Source organism: Cetorhinus maximus, chromosome 2 (genome assembly GCF_964194155.1).
Source record: "Cetorhinus maximus chromosome 2, sCetMax3.hap1.1, whole genome shotgun sequence".
Taxonomy (NCBI): Eukaryota; Metazoa; Chordata; class Chondrichthyes; order Lamniformes; family Cetorhinidae; genus Cetorhinus; species Cetorhinus maximus.
Window position 1 is genome coordinate 171522602 of NC_135880.1, and position 17511 is coordinate 171540112.

The window sequence follows — 17511 nt, forward strand, 5'->3', positions numbered from 1 at the left end:
AGTTTATTCTGAGGAAGCTACCAACTCAGACAAGTGTACAAGTTCTCCAACTTTGTAATACTACTACTACCAATATCTCAAGTCCTTAATAAATGAACCTACATATTTTTGTGTTTAACTAATCCCTTATTCATGACTGGTGCCTTGATGTTTAGCTACTAAGTAAGCACATGGAGAAGAAAAACAGAACATGGTGGCAGCAGTGGGATGCTGAATTGAAACCTGTTGTCCTATCTTTAAACCTGACAACTCATAAGCACAAGGAAGAAGAAAAACACAACAAGCATTATCTGCTTCAACCATACAATGCAGCAGTGAGTTCCACACTCTCAGTTCCATCTACAAAAAGAACTCCTCTAAATTCTTTACTAGATCTGTTAGTGGTTATCACATATTAATGTCCCTTTGTACCGGACTAACCAACAAATGGTAACAGTTTCTCCACATTTATTCTATCAAAACCCTTCCTAATTTTCAAGACCCCTTTCAGGTTCCCACTAAGCCTTCTCCTTTTTTAAAGGAAAGTTCCCCAATCTGTTTACTCATTTCAGCTACAATTGCATGCTCTCAATTCAAGTTAACTCCTTGGAAATTTTTTTTGCACTATCCCAGATACTTCAGTAATCAAGCCTCGATATAAATTGAACATTACCTCCCTCCTGGCAGCATCTGCGGAGAGGAACACAGTTAACATTTCGAGTCCGAATGACCCTTCAACAGAACGAAGTAAAAATAGAAGAGAGGTGAAATATAAGCTGGTTTAAGGGGGGGTGGGACAAGTAGAGCTGGATAGAGAGCCAGTGATAAGTGGAGATAACCAAAAGATGTCACAGACAAAAGGATAAAGAGGTGTTGAAGGTGGTAATATTATCTAAGGAATGTGCTAATTAAGGGTAGAATGCAGGACAAGCAAGGTACAGATAGCCCTAGTGGGGGTGGGGTGGGGTGAAGGAAACAAAAAAGGCTAAAAGGTAGAGATAAAACAATGGATGGAAATACATTTAAAAATAATGGAAATAGGTGGGAGAAGAAAAATTTATATAAATTATTGGGGAAAAAAGGGGGGGATCGGAAAGGGGGTGGGGATGGAGGAGAGAGTTCATGATCTGAAATTGTTGAACTCAATATTCAGTCCGGAAGGCTGTAAAGTGCCAAGTCGGAAGATGAGGTGCTGTTCCTCCAGTTTGCGTTAAGCTTCACTGGAACAATGCAGCAGGCCAAGGACAGACATGTGGGCATGAGAGCAGGGTGGAGTGTTGAAATGGCAAGTGACAGGGAGGTCTGGGTAATGCTTGCGGACAGACCGAAGGTGTTCTGCAAAGCGGTCACCCAGTCTGCGTTTGGTCTCTCCAATGTATATCTCACCCACTCTAACCTGTCTCTCTCTGAACTTGCTGCACTCCGTTCTCTCAGGTCCAACCCTGACATTGCCATCAAACCCGCTGACAAGGGTGGTGCTGTTGTTCTTTGGCGCACTGACCTCTAGCTCGCAGAGGCTGAGCGTCAACTCGCAGACACTTCCTCCTACCTCCCCCTGGACCGTGACCCCACCACTGAACATCAAGCCATTGTTTCCAGGACTGCTACTGACCTCATCTCCTCTGGAGATCTTCCTTCCACAGCTTCCAACCTGATAGTCTCCCAACCTCGGACGACCCGCTTCTACCGACGACCCGCTTCTACCTCCTACCCAAAATCCACAAACAGGACTGTCCCGGCAAACCGATCTTGTCAGCCTGTTCCTACCTCACGGAACTCATTTCTTGCTATCTTGACTCCATTCTCTCTCCCCTTGTCCAGTCCCTTCTCACCTACATCCGTGATTCCTCTGACACCCTACATCATATCAACAATTTCCAGTTCCCTGGCCCCAACCGCCTCCTCTTCACCATGGACATCCAATCCCTCTACACCTCCATCCCCCACCTTCTTCCTCGAACAGAGGCCCGAACAACCCCCATCCACCACTACTCTCCTCCGTCTGGCTGAACTTGTTCTCACACTGAACAATTTCTCCTTAAACTCCTCTCACTTCCTCCAAATAAAAGGTGTGGCTATGGGTACCCACATAGGCCCCAGCTATGCCTGTCTCTTTATGGGGTATGTGGAACATTCCTTGTTCCAGTCCTACTCTGGCCCCCTCCCACAACTCTTTCTCCAGTACATCGATGATTACTTCGGTGCTGCTTCATGCTCTCGTCTGGACCTGGAAAAAATTATTAATTTTGCTTCCAATTTCCACCCCTCCATCATTTTCACATGATCCATCTCTGACACTTCCCTTCCCTTCCTTGTCTCAATTTCTGGTGATAGACTGTCCACCAATATCCATTACAAGCCTACCGACTCCCACAGCTACCTTGACTACAGCTCCTCACACCCCGCTTCCTGTAAGGACTCCATCCCATTCTCTCAGTTCCTTCACCTCCATCGCATCTGTTCTGATGATGCCACTTTCAAAAACAGTTCCTCTGACATGTCCTCCTTCTTCCTTAACCGAGGTTTTCCACCCACGGTGGTTGACAGGGCCCTCAACCGTGTCTGGCCCATCTCCCGCGCATCCATCCTCACACCTTCCTCTCCCTCCCAGAAACATGATAGGGTCTCCCTTGTCCACACTTATCACCCCACCAGCCTCCGCATTCAAAGGATCATCCTCCGCCATTTCCGCCAAATCCAGCATGATGCCACCACCAAACACATCTACCCTTCACCCCCCCTGGCAGTATTCCGCAGGGATCGTTCCCTCCGGGACACCCTGGTCCACTCCTCCATCACCCCCTACACCTCAACCCCCTCCCATGGCACCTTCCCATGCAACCACAGAAGTTGCAACACCTGCCCCTTTACTTCCCCTCTCCTCACCGTCCAAGGGCCCAAACACTCCTTTCAGGTGAAGCAGCATTTCACTTGCACTTCCCTCAATTTAGTCTGCTGCATTCGTTGCTCCCAATGCAGTTTCCTCTACATTGGAGAGACCAAACGCAGATTGGATGACCGCTTTGCAGAACACCTTCGGTCTGTCCGCAAGCATTACCCAGACCTCCCTGTCACTTGCCATTTCAACACTCCACCCTGCTCTCATGCTCACATGTCCATCCTTGGCTTGCTGCATTGTTCCAGTGAAGCTCAACACAAACTGGAGGAACAGCACCTCATCTTCCGACTAGGCACTTTACAGCCTTTTGGACTGAATATTGAGTTCAACAATTTTAGATCATGAACTCTCTCCTCCATCCCCACCCACTTTCTGATCCCCCCTTTTTTTTCCAATAATTTATATAGATTTTTCTTTTCCCACCTATTTCCATTATTTTTAAATGTATTTCCATCCATTGTTTTATCCCTACCTTTTAGCCTTTTTCGATTCCTTCACCCCACCCCCATTAGAGCTATCTGCACCTTGCTTGTCCTGCTTTCTACCCTTAATTAGCACATTCCTTAGATAATATCACCACCTTCAACACCTCTTTATCCTTTTGTCTGTGACATCTTTTGATTATCTCCACCTATCACTGGCCCTCTATCCAGCTCTACTTGTCCCACCCGCCGCCCCCCCACCCCCCACCCCTCCCTTAAACCAGCTTATGTTTCACCTCTCTTCTATTTTTACTTAGTTCTGTTGAAGGGTCCTTTGGACTCGAAACGTTAACTGTGTTCCTCTCCACGGATGCTGCCAGACCTGCTGAGTTTTTCCAGGTATTTTTGTTTTGGATTTCCAGCATCCGCAGTTTTTTGCTTTTATATTACCTCCCTCCTTTTGTTTTATATTCCTCTGGCTTGTACTTTGTCTACACTGTTAATGGTCTTATCAATTTGCATCGCTACATTTAGTAATTTATGCATGCAGCTTCCTAGATCCCTTTGCTCCCCCAGCCCATTTAGTTTCTCATTTTCTGAGGTAATTGTAGCCGCCTTAGTCTCCTTATGCGCTCAGTGTCAAATTTTGTTTGATCATGCATGTGTGAAGCAACTTTTGCCCATGTTAAAGGTGTTATATAAATGCAAGTTTTGGTTGCACATAAGCTGCTCCAGCACGGGTTGTTAGATGGGGTCAGAGATGTGGGATCTTCATTGCTTTTCTCATCCCCAATCCAATGATAATTGGGCCCTAATTATTGCAGAGCTGAGACTAACTAAATCAGAGCCCCAGGACTCAACCTAGGGTGTTCCTCAACTGCAAAGCTAAGCTAATTAGTGAAGAAACTCATTGAAACATTGGCGGATGTGCAATACACGGCTTTTAAAGCATATAGGACAAATGTGACAAAGACTGTTTCAATAATAGCATTGCATTTGCAAGGCAGCATTTTACATTTGCAACAATTATGCAAATTGCATTGCGTGCTCCATTAGGCTAACATGATTTGTGCTTTTGGGAAAACTCAATTAAAATGAATGGGATGATATCAATTGTAATTCTCATGTTTCACTATATCAAGAAATAAGTTACTTGAGTAACATTAACAAATACTATGCATTAAATTACCAATAAATCCATTAGGGAAATAAGGAGTTTTTATTTACTCAGAGGGTGATTAGAATGTGGAACTCACTACCACAAGAAATGGCTGAGACAAATTGATTAGATGCTTTCAAAGGGAAATTTAGACAGCATATGAGAGAAAGGGGAACAGGAAGATTTCCTGAAAGGCTGAGATGAGGTAGCTGGAATGGGAGGAGGCTCATGTTGGGAAGAAACACCAGCACAGGTTAGTTTAGCCAAATGACCTTTCTCTATACTATATATCAGAACCATAGAAAAGTTACAGCACAGAAGGAGGCCATTTGGCCCATCTTGTCCATGCCAGCCCGAGGATACCCAGGTACCCTTTCTAATCCCACCTTCCTGCACTCGGCCCATAGCCCTGCAGTTTACAACACTTAAGGTGCAGATCCAGGTACTTTTTAAAATAATTTAGAGTTTCTGCCTCTACCACCAACTTGGGCAGCGAATTTCAGACAGCCACTACACTCCGCATAAAAAAGTTCTTCCTCATGTCCCCCCTACACCTTCTGCCACTTATCTTGAATCTATGTCCCCTGGTTCTAGAATTCTCCACCAAGGAAACAATTTTATCCTGTCCAATCTATCTATTCCCCTCATAATTTTGTACATCTCAATCAAGTCACCTTTCAGCCTTCTTTGTTCTAAGGAAAGTAACCCCAACCTAACCAATTTCTCCTCATAGCTACACTTTTCTAACCCTGGCAACATTCTTGTAAACCTCCTCTGCACTCTCTCCAGAGCTATTACGTCCTTCCTGTAATGTGGTGACCAGAACTGCACACAATACTCCAGTTGTGGCCTCACCAGTGTTTTATACAATTCCAACATTACATCCTTACTTTTATATTCTATACCTCTGCCAATGAAGGAGAGCATTCCATATGCCTTCTTTACAACCTTGTCTACTTGAACTGCTGCCTTCAGGGACCTGTGTACTTGTACACCAAGATCTCTCACTTCATCTACCCCTCTTAGTATATTCCCATTTATTTTGTAATCCCTGTAACTGTTTGACCTCCCTAAATGTATGACCTCATATTTCTCTATGTTAAAATCCATCTGCCACTTTACCACCCATTCCACCATCTATATCGTTTTGGAGATTATGACTATCTTCTACACTATCCACTACTCGGCTAATTTTTGTGTCATCTGCAAATTTCCCAATCGTGCCCCGCACGTTTACGTCCAAATCTTTAATATATAACACAAACAGCAAGGGTCCCAACACCGAGCCCTGTGGGACACCACTTGAGACAACTTTCCGTTTGCAAGGGCATCCAACAACCATTACCCTTTGTTTCCTGTTACAAAGCCAACCTTTTATCCAGTTTGCCACATTACCCTGAATCCCATGGGCTTTTACTTTCCTGACCAATCTGCCATGTGGGACCTTGTCAAATGCCTTGCTAAAATCCATGTACACAACATCCACTGCACTACCTTCCTCAACCCTTCTTGTCACTTCCTCAAAGAATTCAATCAAATTTGTGAGGCAAGACCTTCCTTTAATAAATCCATGCTGACCATCCCTGACTAGTCCATGCCTTTCCACATGACAGTTATTCCTATCTCTCAGGATTGATTCTACTCATTTGCTCACCACCGATGTAAGACTAACTGGCCTATAATTTTTTGGCATTTCCTTTGATCCCTTTTTAAACAATGGAACTATGTTTGCATTTCTCCAGTCCTCCGGTACCTCCCCTGTATCTAGTGAAGGTTGGAAAATCATCCTCAGAGCATCTGCTATCTCCTCCCTGACTTCCTTCAGCAGCCTCGGAAACAATCCATCTGGCCCTGATGACTTATCAACTTTCAAGGATTTCAACCCTTCGAGTACTTCCTCTCTCTTTATGATTATCCCGTCCAATATCTCGCTGTGTTCCTCCTGGACTACTATATCTACATCCTCCCTTTCCTTTGTAAACACGGAGACAAGATATTCATTAAAAACCCTTCCCACAACCTCTGCATCTACACACAAGTTTCCATCTTCATCTCTGATAGGTCCCACTTTTTCCTTAACTAACCTTTTAGCATTAATGTATTGGTAAAACATCTTTGGGTTATCTTTAACTTTACTTGCTAATCTTTTTTCATACCCTCTCTTTGATTTCCTTATTTCCTTTTTTACTTCACCCCTGCACTTCCTATATTCGTCTAGGCTATCTGCAGTGCTTAGTTCTTTGTGCCTATCATATGCTTTCTTTTTCTGTTTGATCTTCCTCTGTATTCCTCTAGACAACCAGGGGGTCTAGATTTGGCAGTACCACTCTTATTTTTGTAGGGGACATGTCTACTTTGTACAATTTGGATCTCGTTTTTTAGTGTTTCCCACTGGTTTTCCACTGTCTTATTCTCCAGCAGTGCTGTCCAGTCCACCTCAGCCAAGTCCCTTCTCATTTCTGCAAAATTTGCCTTCCCGCAGTTCAAGACTTTTACTCCTGCCTTATCTCTCTCCTTTTCCATGGTAATGCTAAATCTAACTGAATTGTGATCACTGTCCCCGATATGATCGCCAACTTTCACTTCACCTACTTGCCCTTCTTCGTTCCCCAAGACTAGGTCTAGAATTGCATCTCCTCTCGTTGGGTTTGTCACTAACTGGTTGAAAAAATTTTCCTGGACACACTGCATGAATTTTTCTCCTTCAATGCCCCTTACATTGTTTGAATCCCAGTTGATATTAGGATAGTTGAAGTCTCCTCTTATTATTGCCCTCTTGTTCTTACAAGCAGAAATTTACCTACATATTTGTTCTTCTATCTCCCTTTCACTATTTGGGGGTCTGTAGTATACTCCCAGTAGTGTGACTGCCCCTTTTTTATTTCTAAGCTCAATCCATAAAGCCTCGTTTGTTGACCCATTTAGTATATCATCCCTCCCACAACGCATATTCTATGCAATTCTATATAAGAAGTTCATTTTATGCTACCTAGTGAAAGGCTATCTTTCCTTTAAAACTAACTTGTAGAATAAAGTAATGTGAGAGTGTAATTGTATATAGTGAAGTGCATCTAAATGTCTTTTTGAGCCCCCAAAGGCTTTGAAAAGCAAACAGGATGCAAGTGCTAATCACTTGCACATTATATTCACTATTGTACATAAACTCCCAAGAATGTTTCCCTGCTTATGGCTCCTTGTTCTGATGAGCAGTGTTTGTGTCACTCAGATGTGAAATCTTTCTGTGCAAGAAAAAGGCAGGTGTCTCAGTCCAGGGCCTCTTCCCTGTGCTTTGTGCAGCCTTCAGACCAAAGTGATGGTCCAGCCTCACAATCCCTGGATATATTAGTGATGCCTGCACCTCAATGGTGCTTGTCATTGCTGCCAGAATGTCATGGGCAGGCGTCACAGGGTTCCATCATTCTCTCCGTGTGTTGTCAAGACGTTTAACATGGGGTTGGACCCCATCTCTTCAGAATCTGTGACCAGAGATTCTGTGCTCCTGAAGGGGTCAGGGGCTGAAGACGGACTAAAGATCAGGTGCTTTTAAAGTTTCATTGCTGTGTCTCTCTGATACGACCCTGATCAGGGAGCACAAGCGAACTGCCCTCAGACAGACAGGACTCAGACATTCGCAGACACAATGTGAAGATCTGTGGAGTGAACTCACTGCATGGCGTCATTATCCTCCTGCAATCGAGTGACTATTGTGCCTCCATTGTGTCTCAATGACAGGAGCATTATCACAGAGGGCAAGTGCGCTGCCATAAGCCATACTGGAATCAAATGTTCATAGATGCAATGTGAGGATCTATGGTGTCTCCTCACTGCATGTTGTCATCATCCTCCACAAATCTAGCAGCTATGAGGGCCTCCTGAGTGCGCCTGCCTCATCTGGCCAGTGCGAAGGCCTCATCGATGTCATTTTTGCCTTCGAGGAGCTCCTCATGCTCATTACCGTCAATGTCCTCCTCATCGGAGGAGACCTCCAGCTCCTGCATCTGCTCTTCAGCCATTGCCTCTCCTCATTGCAGCGCCAGGTTGTAAAGTGCACAGCAGGTGACAATGATGCCTGACACTCTTTGTGAACTATATTGCAGGGCTCCACCAGACCGGTCTGGGTACTGGAACCTCATCTTCAGCATCCCAATGGTTTGCTCCACCAAGCTGCGAGTTGCAGCATGAACCTCGTTTTACCTTCACTCTGCTGCAGTCTGAGGGCACCATATGGATGTCATCAGCCACATCCTCTGCAGGTATTCCTTGTCCCTGAGGAGCCAACCCTGCAGCCTCTGTGGACCCTGGAAGATGTCAGGGATCTGTAACCGACTGAGAATGTAGAAGCCATGCACACTCCCTGGAAACCGTGCGCGGGCCTGCAGGATGCATTTGTGGTGGTCGCACCACCAGCTGCACATTCAGCAAATGGAACCCTTTATGGTTGACATAGTTGACCCCTTGTTGCGACGGAGATCTGAATGCCACGTGAGTGTAGTCGATCGCACCCTGCACCAGTGGGAAACCCAATATCTGGGCAAATCCAATTGCTCTTGCATCCTGGCTCTCTTGATCCCGGGTGAAATGCACAAAGTTGTGTGCCCTCGCAAGGGTGGTAGCCGTGATCTCATGGATGCATTTGTGGGCAGAGGCTTGTGATATCCCGCAGAGATCACCTGTAGAGCCCTGAAAGGAGCCACTGGCATAAAAATTGAGCGCCGCAGTCACTTTCACGTCCACTGGCAATGGATGTCCTCCATGTCCCCATGGTGCCAAATCCTGCAGTAGTTGACTGACCAGTTCCCTAGACATGCGCAGTCTTCAGCGACTGTGGTTGTCAGTCATCTGCAGGACTGAAAGGCGGTGTCTATAGACCCGAGGCACTGACCAATGATGGCTCGCTGTGGCTCTTCAGCAGCCTGTGCGGGAGCCAGCTGCCCCTTCTTCCTGAGGGCACTGTTTCTCCCTCTGCGCAGTGAACCGCCTCCATTTCTCTCTTCTCCCCCGTCTACACTCTCTGTAAGCCATGAGGCATACAGCTAGTTCGCCAGGCTCCATGCTCCTGATGTACTCGTCCTGCAGGATGAAACAGAGAGATGTGTGGGTTAGCATGGGTGTACTAAGAACCTCTCGTGGCTAAGTCTGACGGCCTGTTAGCGCATCCCAGAGAACGCTGGCCACCACTTGGATTGCCAGAGTTTAGGGCTGTATGGCTGCCTGAAACCCCACCCACCTCCATACCACTCCACCCAACCGATTGGCAGCAGCTTTGCCTATTGGACTGCATGCTGTGCTCCCAGCTCAGGCGCAGGCATTCTCCTAACCCTCACTGCAAGGCTGCACTGTTAGCTTGAACCACGGGAGAGACTGGTCCAAACTGGGATGATGACATTGCAAGGGGCTATGAGCGCCTCCACCAGTGACTGCTCCATGGCCAGTTTTAGTGAGGAGATTGTACAATGCGCCCAATCATCCAACTCTTCTGCAATCCACTAAAATGCTCATTAGTTCACAGTCTATGCCAAGGCGTGAAAAACTCCGGAGCACTTGGTGGCACTTTCATGCCTCTGCGTTGCTTGACTGGGCAGATAAGCTAGAGGCCCGACTCCACCCATGTCAATGTGGCTGCGTCTGAACAGTCTCAGCTGCAGAGGGATGGTCACTTTATACAAGGCTTCCCTAATGCATAGCCGTTTCCCTCCCCCACACCCCACACATGTTTGTGCACTACCTTCAGCCGCGGGGCAGCCCTTACCCCCACAACTCCAACATGCCTCAACCTTGAAGTCCAACAAGCGACCTGGGAGAGCGCTGTGCAATGTTGCTGTGCACTCACCTTGGAGTTCCCCTCAAAGTGCAGCCCATCAAGTGCACGCCTTACATATGCTGTTGTGAAACATGTCAGCACGCAATCACGCCAACCTGGACGGATGGTTTAGCGGGGCCGGGGAGGGGGCTGATGATTCTGGTGCTGGCCTTATAATGATATACAGATGTATTACAATGAGGGTCCTGATGTCCGAAGGCAGGAAATGCAGCACCGCCCCACCCCCCCTCCCCCCCATCAGCGGGCTGAGTGGACGATCGCAAACTGGCTTCACGACGTGGTGAAATTGATTTCTGGCCGTCTCGCCATATTGTCCTCTCATGCCACCGAGCACGCCTGACACAACCGGGCATGGAAAATTCCGTCCATAGACTTAGTGGAGATCCAATTAGGATTTTTACAATCGTGAAAGATTGTGTCCAAATCAACACTCATACAGCACATTTGGCCCATCATGCCTCGACCTACTCTGAAATAGCTATCCAATTTGTTCCACTCCTGCTCTTTTGTGATAGCTCTGTAAACATCCTTCTTCAAGGAGTTATCCAATTCCCTTTTGAAAGTTACTATTGAATCTGTTTCTCCCACCTCTTCAGGCAGTACATTCCACGTCTTAAAAAATCTCCCCTCATTAACCCTATGGTTCTTTTGTTAATTACCTTAAATCTCTGTCCTCTGGTTACCAACCTTCATGCCAGTTGGAAACAATGTTTTCTTATTTATGCTACCAAATCCCTCCATAATTTTGAACACCTCCTAATGAGTGCACAATTTGAATTAGATAAGTTAGGGAGTACCATGGGACACGTATGTAGGTTATGCAAGCATTTAAAAAATTCATTCATGGGATGTGGGCATCGCCAGCAAGGCCAGCATTTATTGCCCATCCCTAATTCCCCTTGACAAGGTGGTGGTGAACCGTCTTCTTGAACAGCTGCAGTCCATGTGGTGTAGGTGCACTCACAGTGATGTTCGGAAGGGAGTTCCAGGATTTTGGCCCTGCGACAGTGATGGAACAGTGATATAGTTTCAAGTCAGGATGGTGTGTAGCTTGGAGGGGAACTTGCAGGGGGTGGCATTCCCATGCATCTGCTGCCTTTGTCCTTCTAGGTGGTAGAGATCACAGGTTTGGAAGGTGAGGTCGAAGGACCCTTGGTGAGTTCCTGCAATGCATTTTGTAGGTGGTACACAGCGCTGCCACTGTGCGTCAGTGTAGGAGAAAGTGAATGTTTAAGGTGGTGGATGGGGTGCCAATCAAGTGGGCTGCTTTATCCTGGATGGTGTCCAGCTTTTTGAGTGTTGTTGGAGCTGAACTCATCCAGGCAAGTGGAAATTATTCCATCACACTCCTGGCTTGGGCCTTGTGAATGGTAGGGAACCGGCTTTTGGGAGTCAGGAGGTGAGTTACTTGCTATAGAATTCCTAGCATCTTCTTGCGAAAGTATTTATATGGCTTGTCCAGTTCAATTTTTGGTCAATGGTAACTCCAAAGATGTTGATAAAATTGTAAACTACATATATAGATATATTAGATGTCATGGAGATTTTCCTTTTGCAGAGAATACATTGACAGCTTGTCAGTGTGTGTGGAATTGTAAGAATTCAGAAAAGACAGAGGTCACAGGTGAGGAAATTGCTTTTTTTCTTAATGCAATGAGTTGTTATGACCCGGAGTGCACTGCATGACAGGGTGGTGGAAACAGATTTAATAGTAACTTTCCTAGGGGAATTGGAAAACCGCTTGCAGGGGAAAATATTGCGGGAACACAGGAACATCGGACACAGGAACATACGAGTATGAATAGGCCATTCAGCCCCTCAAGCCTGCTCCACCATTCAACTAGATCATGACTGATCACCTACCTCAATGCCATTTTCCTGTACTTTCCCATATCCCTTCATGTCATTAGTAGCTAGAAATCTATCAATCTCTGTCTTGAACATACTCAATGATTGAGCTTCCACAGCACTCTAGGGTAGAGAATTCCAAAAATTCTCCACCCCCTGAGTGAAGAAATTCCTCCTCATCTCACTCCTAAATGGCTTGCCCCTTATTCTGAGATGGTGTACCCTAGTTCTAGACACCCCAGCCAGGGGAAAAATCCTTTCCGCATCTACCCTGTTTAGCCCCTTAAGAATTTTGTAAGTTTCAATGAGATCACCTCTCATTTGTCTAAACTCTAAAGAGTACAGGCCCAGTCTCCTCAATCTCTCCTTATAGGACACTCCTGCCATCCCAGGAATTAGCCTGGTGAACCTCTGCTGCATTCTCTATCTATCAATTTTACACATTCATGAAGGGTTAATCCAGAAAATATTGTTTTAAAAAACAAAGAATGTGCTGTTGCCCAGAGTGACCAAGGAAGAAAACGGAGAGGTGCCAGTCTGTTATTTTCCATGCCCTTGCAGTACAGTTTCTGATCTCCTGGTTAAGAGAGATGTATGGAACTTACTGCCACCTCTCTCCAGATGGTATGAGATATAACTCTGAGTGACATGGTGGGCACATAGACCCAGGAGTCTGTTCATTTTACCTTCAATAGAACTTGGATGGCTGAATGAGTGAAGTGGTGCATTCTTCTTCTTTGGCTCAGTGCCTTGCGCTGGCACCCTCTGGGCACAGATGGTGCTGGCAGATTTGTAATTCTACACAAGTTGTTTTTATCCCCATAGGGACTGATAACTTTAAAAAAAGATGAATCCCCCAACAGCCAACAGAAATTACTGATGCACATTTTAATACTTTTACTGTAACAAGCAAACTGAAATTACCAGAGATCAAACACTACTTAATAAGCAACTAATACACCAAACTAAAGAAAAGGTACTTTCACATTAACTAATTAAGATTCTTCTTTCAACTCCTTTTGCTGGAGTGCACCACATTTCTGGCAGATGGGTGTCAATACAAGATTAAGTTTCAAGACACTCCCAGCTTCCAGTGGGCTCACTTCTCTCTGCCACACCAGGTTGAATCTTCCAATGTCCTACAAAAATAATTTCCCCTTCACCAGATTATTCAAGCGCTAACTTCCACCAGCAAGGCTGTAAGTTTTAAAAGGATGTTTTGATGAATTTAGGCTTGATTTAATTCAGCAGTGCACAGCCTAATTACTAGAGCCCATATTACCCCTTCAAACCATTTTAGTTTGACAGAGGTAAAACCATTAAGCAAAGACTCATTGAATTAGCAAATAATATCAAAGCTTAATGATTATAAGCAAAATAAAACAACAATACAATCAAAAACTATCAATCAACTATAAACTAATCAATCAACCTACTCAATGAACTAGAGCTTATCAACTAACTAATAAGGAAAAATATAAGTAAAGGTAAAGTATACTCATCAACCAAACTCTACAGATTTCACCCTTTTAAATGTGTGATCAATCCAAAAAAAGCAGACAACCTTGACTCTTGCACTGACATGGGAACTCTCAACCACCTCCAAAAAGCACTACACCTTCCTTGGGAGCCACGCTGGCAGGGGAACTCTCAACTGCCCAGGCCCAATACTATAAATATGAACTCCACACTGACAGGGTAACTCTTGACTGTACCCAAAGTCCTATGAACACGATCTCCACGCTGACATGGAAACTCTCAACTGTCCCTGAAGACTTAAACAAGTTTCTCCTCACTTGACGTGTACACAAGATGGTCCCTGTAACCCTTTTTTATACCCTAAAAATGATATAAAGCCATCTTAGCTAAGTTGTTCGAAATAGCTAATTGGCCTATAATATTGTCAATAATTGTAAGGGTTAACATCATTGGTTCTAGCTAATTGCGCAAATCGCTTTAAACTTAAGCTGAGTTCCTTATCTTAGTGTCTTTACAGAAGTCCCATTCATTAGACCGGAACCTCAGCAGTCAAGGTCGATGTGTTCCTATAAGGAGGACCCCATGGAGTTCGGACTTTTCCCTTTCCAAGGCTGTGACAGCACTTTTAATTTTTTTATACCTTAAATTGTAACATAAGAATATTAATAGGAAATACGGAAATAATTATAATATGACTCTTATTGACTATTGATTATTAATTATTTTATCATTCAATTACAGGGTAATTAAGGTACTTCCTTCTGATGAAATTCATCTGTTCCTAGTCGGTGACTACTATCAATACTGTTTTGGCTTAGTTTGTTGTAAAGGTTAACAGCATCAAAATGGCTTATTTTCTTTTCACCTGTCAATATAAAATAGCAATTTGATCATATTAGTTCATTGCAGGTTGCATGAATCCTACTAAAATAAAATCTAAACTCTAAGCCAGTTTGTTCCTTCAATCCCCACAAGCCCCATCAGTCCTGTTACCTTCCTTTTGAACTGAAAACCAACCTTTACACACATTCTGTTTAGTTGTTAAAACAAACACAGTTCACCCTGCTCTTCACGACAGTGGCTGCTGCCTCTTAACAGAGCACAAATTGATTTCCCTGTCTCTCTCTCACACACACATACTTGTGTCTGCTGTCTGTCTCCAAAATTTAGCTGTCCCTCTTTCTGTGTCAAGGTGTGAAAACTGTCACTTGATTGTTAATAGGTTTCGGTTTGGGTTTCTTTCCCCATGACAACCAGATTACATGGGCCTGTTTCCGGACTAAACTTTAGTATGATCACTAACCCCATTCAGAAAAGTCTGTTTCACCTTAAGTTAAAAGAAGACATTTTAAAACATAACTGTCTTTTAAAGTTCAACGTCCTTAGTAAAGTATAATGAAACTGTTGCTAGGTCATGTAGTGAGGTATTAGAGAGTAAAGTGAAGAAGAGTCAGTACTCTTGCTCACTTACCTGGTTGTTTACCAATCTGCTGGTGAAAATTGTAGGCTCCACTGTCTTTAAAAAGGCTGGGCAGGAGTTCCCACATAGTCCAGATGATCATATCCATTTTACATCAATGCAAATTCAAATAAGCAGACGCAGGAAACCCTTGTCTAACTCCCACTCAAGCCCACTGGTGGACATAATTCATTTTTCCAAAGGGAAAACGGTGGCGTAAATTTTTTGAAAGGATGTTTTATGTCAAGACAGAGTAACATTGGGTTATACATGTTGAGAGACGTGAAGTATAGGATTAAATATACAATCCTCTGCACCCAGCAGGGAGTCATGCCCGCAGAATGGAGAAGTATCTATCTGACTCTAATTCAATTAAATCAGTCATACGGACAGAACCATTCACACTCACAACCATAAGACTACAATAATATTATGAAAAATATTATAGTTCCGTAACAGGTCAAGTGTTACAGTTGTCTCCAACTTGTGCTCCCTTCAGTCAACATTTCTCCACTGGGAGTGCAGGGTGGCAGGATTATGCCTTGAATCTTTGAAAATTTGATAGGAACCAAGTTATGCTCTCAGAAATTGGCAATTTCTTTGGGCACTTTTGCAGTGCACTGGTTAACGTGTGTCCTCAATCTACTAAAGGCTCAGTGGTCTGAGAGCAGGGTGCAGGGGGCCATCAAAAGAGAAGACACAGGGTGGAAAGCCCATCACCTTTCCAACTCCCCCTGATTAAGCCAGAGGCAGGGAAGGTCAAGGGATGGCCTTTCCACCCAGAAACCAATTGTCCTTAAGTCACAAATTAAGGGCCACCTAAAGACCTTATTTCATTACCACTGGTCCTCCAGTAGCATCATGGATGCCCACACCAAGTGGGCAGGCTGCCAAGTATGCTTTGGTAGCCTGACAGCAGGCTGGGTTGGGGGTAGGAGCCATAGGGGGCCCTCCTGCTCAGGCAATCTGTGGCACACTGAGGGCAATCCCCTCAGGAAGACCCAGCCCTTCCCTCTGACTCCACCCCCTCGGTCCATTCAGGCAGACTCCTCAAGACCAACCCACTTACCTGCACTCTGGGGCCTCTAGTGTTGCCCTTTGCCCCGGGACTTCTGCGGTCCAGCAGTGACCACTGCCCAAGTTAGCACAACTTGGTCTGAAGAGCTGCCAGCCCCTGATTGGCCAGCAGCTCTTGGAGGTGGGATCCTCATCCTGAAGGCCCCAGTGACCCCGACAGCAGACAGGTAGGTGCCTGATTAGGATTCAATCCCATCAGGACTCCCGGATAAGGCCGCAGAAGGGTTTCTACTGGCTCTCCAGCTGGTGGATGGGGCCACCACCGTGACCATTAAATTAAGCCCATAATCTGCATTTATCCTTGTATAATACACTAGTTCTAATTCATTTTACCAACAAAAAGCAAGGAATAGCACACAGTTCAGTTATTTAAGGTGTGAGACCAAAAACTGGCTCCTTGCTGTGGAACCTATGTTCACAGCAGTGTACATCGCTGAAGAATAAAAAGCAACTGTATAACAATACAAGTGCCTTTAGTGTGCTCTTGGAATATCTCCACTATCTATGAATATGCAGCCATTTTTGTTGCTGGGTCTATCCATAAATATAACAACCATTTGGTTACTGAACTTCACTTATGGTTCATTTTGATTGGCAACCTATTTACAGCCAATCCTATTTCATCGGAGCATTGTTGAAAATGCAACATTGGACTTTTGACAATGTACCCGGCTGACCTTAGTTTTCGCACTAATATATCTTGAAACTGACCTCCAAATGACCCATTGATCATAAAGCATTTATCAGGTTCTCCAACCTTTTTTTTTTGATTTTCAGCAACATCCCCAACAGACTGTGCAGCAACTAAATCCAGGAGACTATTCCGCCTGATGGAAAATTGTAGATAGTTTTTTTTTAAATTATTATAAATAACCTGGAGAAAATTGTCACATTTCGCTCTAAAGCCACAAATAGCGTTTTCGCTGCTTGGAATGAGCATTTTGGTTTGTTCACTATACACAATGGACGGTAGAACCAAAAACATGATTAACCAACATATCTAAAATAACAAAGTGTCTATTTGCAGACTAGAGAGATCTTTAACCAATAAGTAAGCAGGATTGGTTCAGGTGGGGAGGTTAAAGGGTTAAACATTTGAATCCGTTAAATATTATGAAGATGCTGCATGCTTTACTGTTATTCTCCATTTAAAATTTAACCCAGGCCAGCCAGGTTTTCTGGGCCCCGGGAAATGCCACAGCAGAACCCAGCTAAGGACTGCTGAATCCAGGAGCTAAGTACCTTTTCCACTTACTTGCTGGATCCAGCATGCTTACCTGGGGAACCCCTTGTGATCAGACCCCAACCCAACCCTTCCAATCTCCCCCTAACTATCCAATCTTCCCCCACTGTTACTCCACCGACACT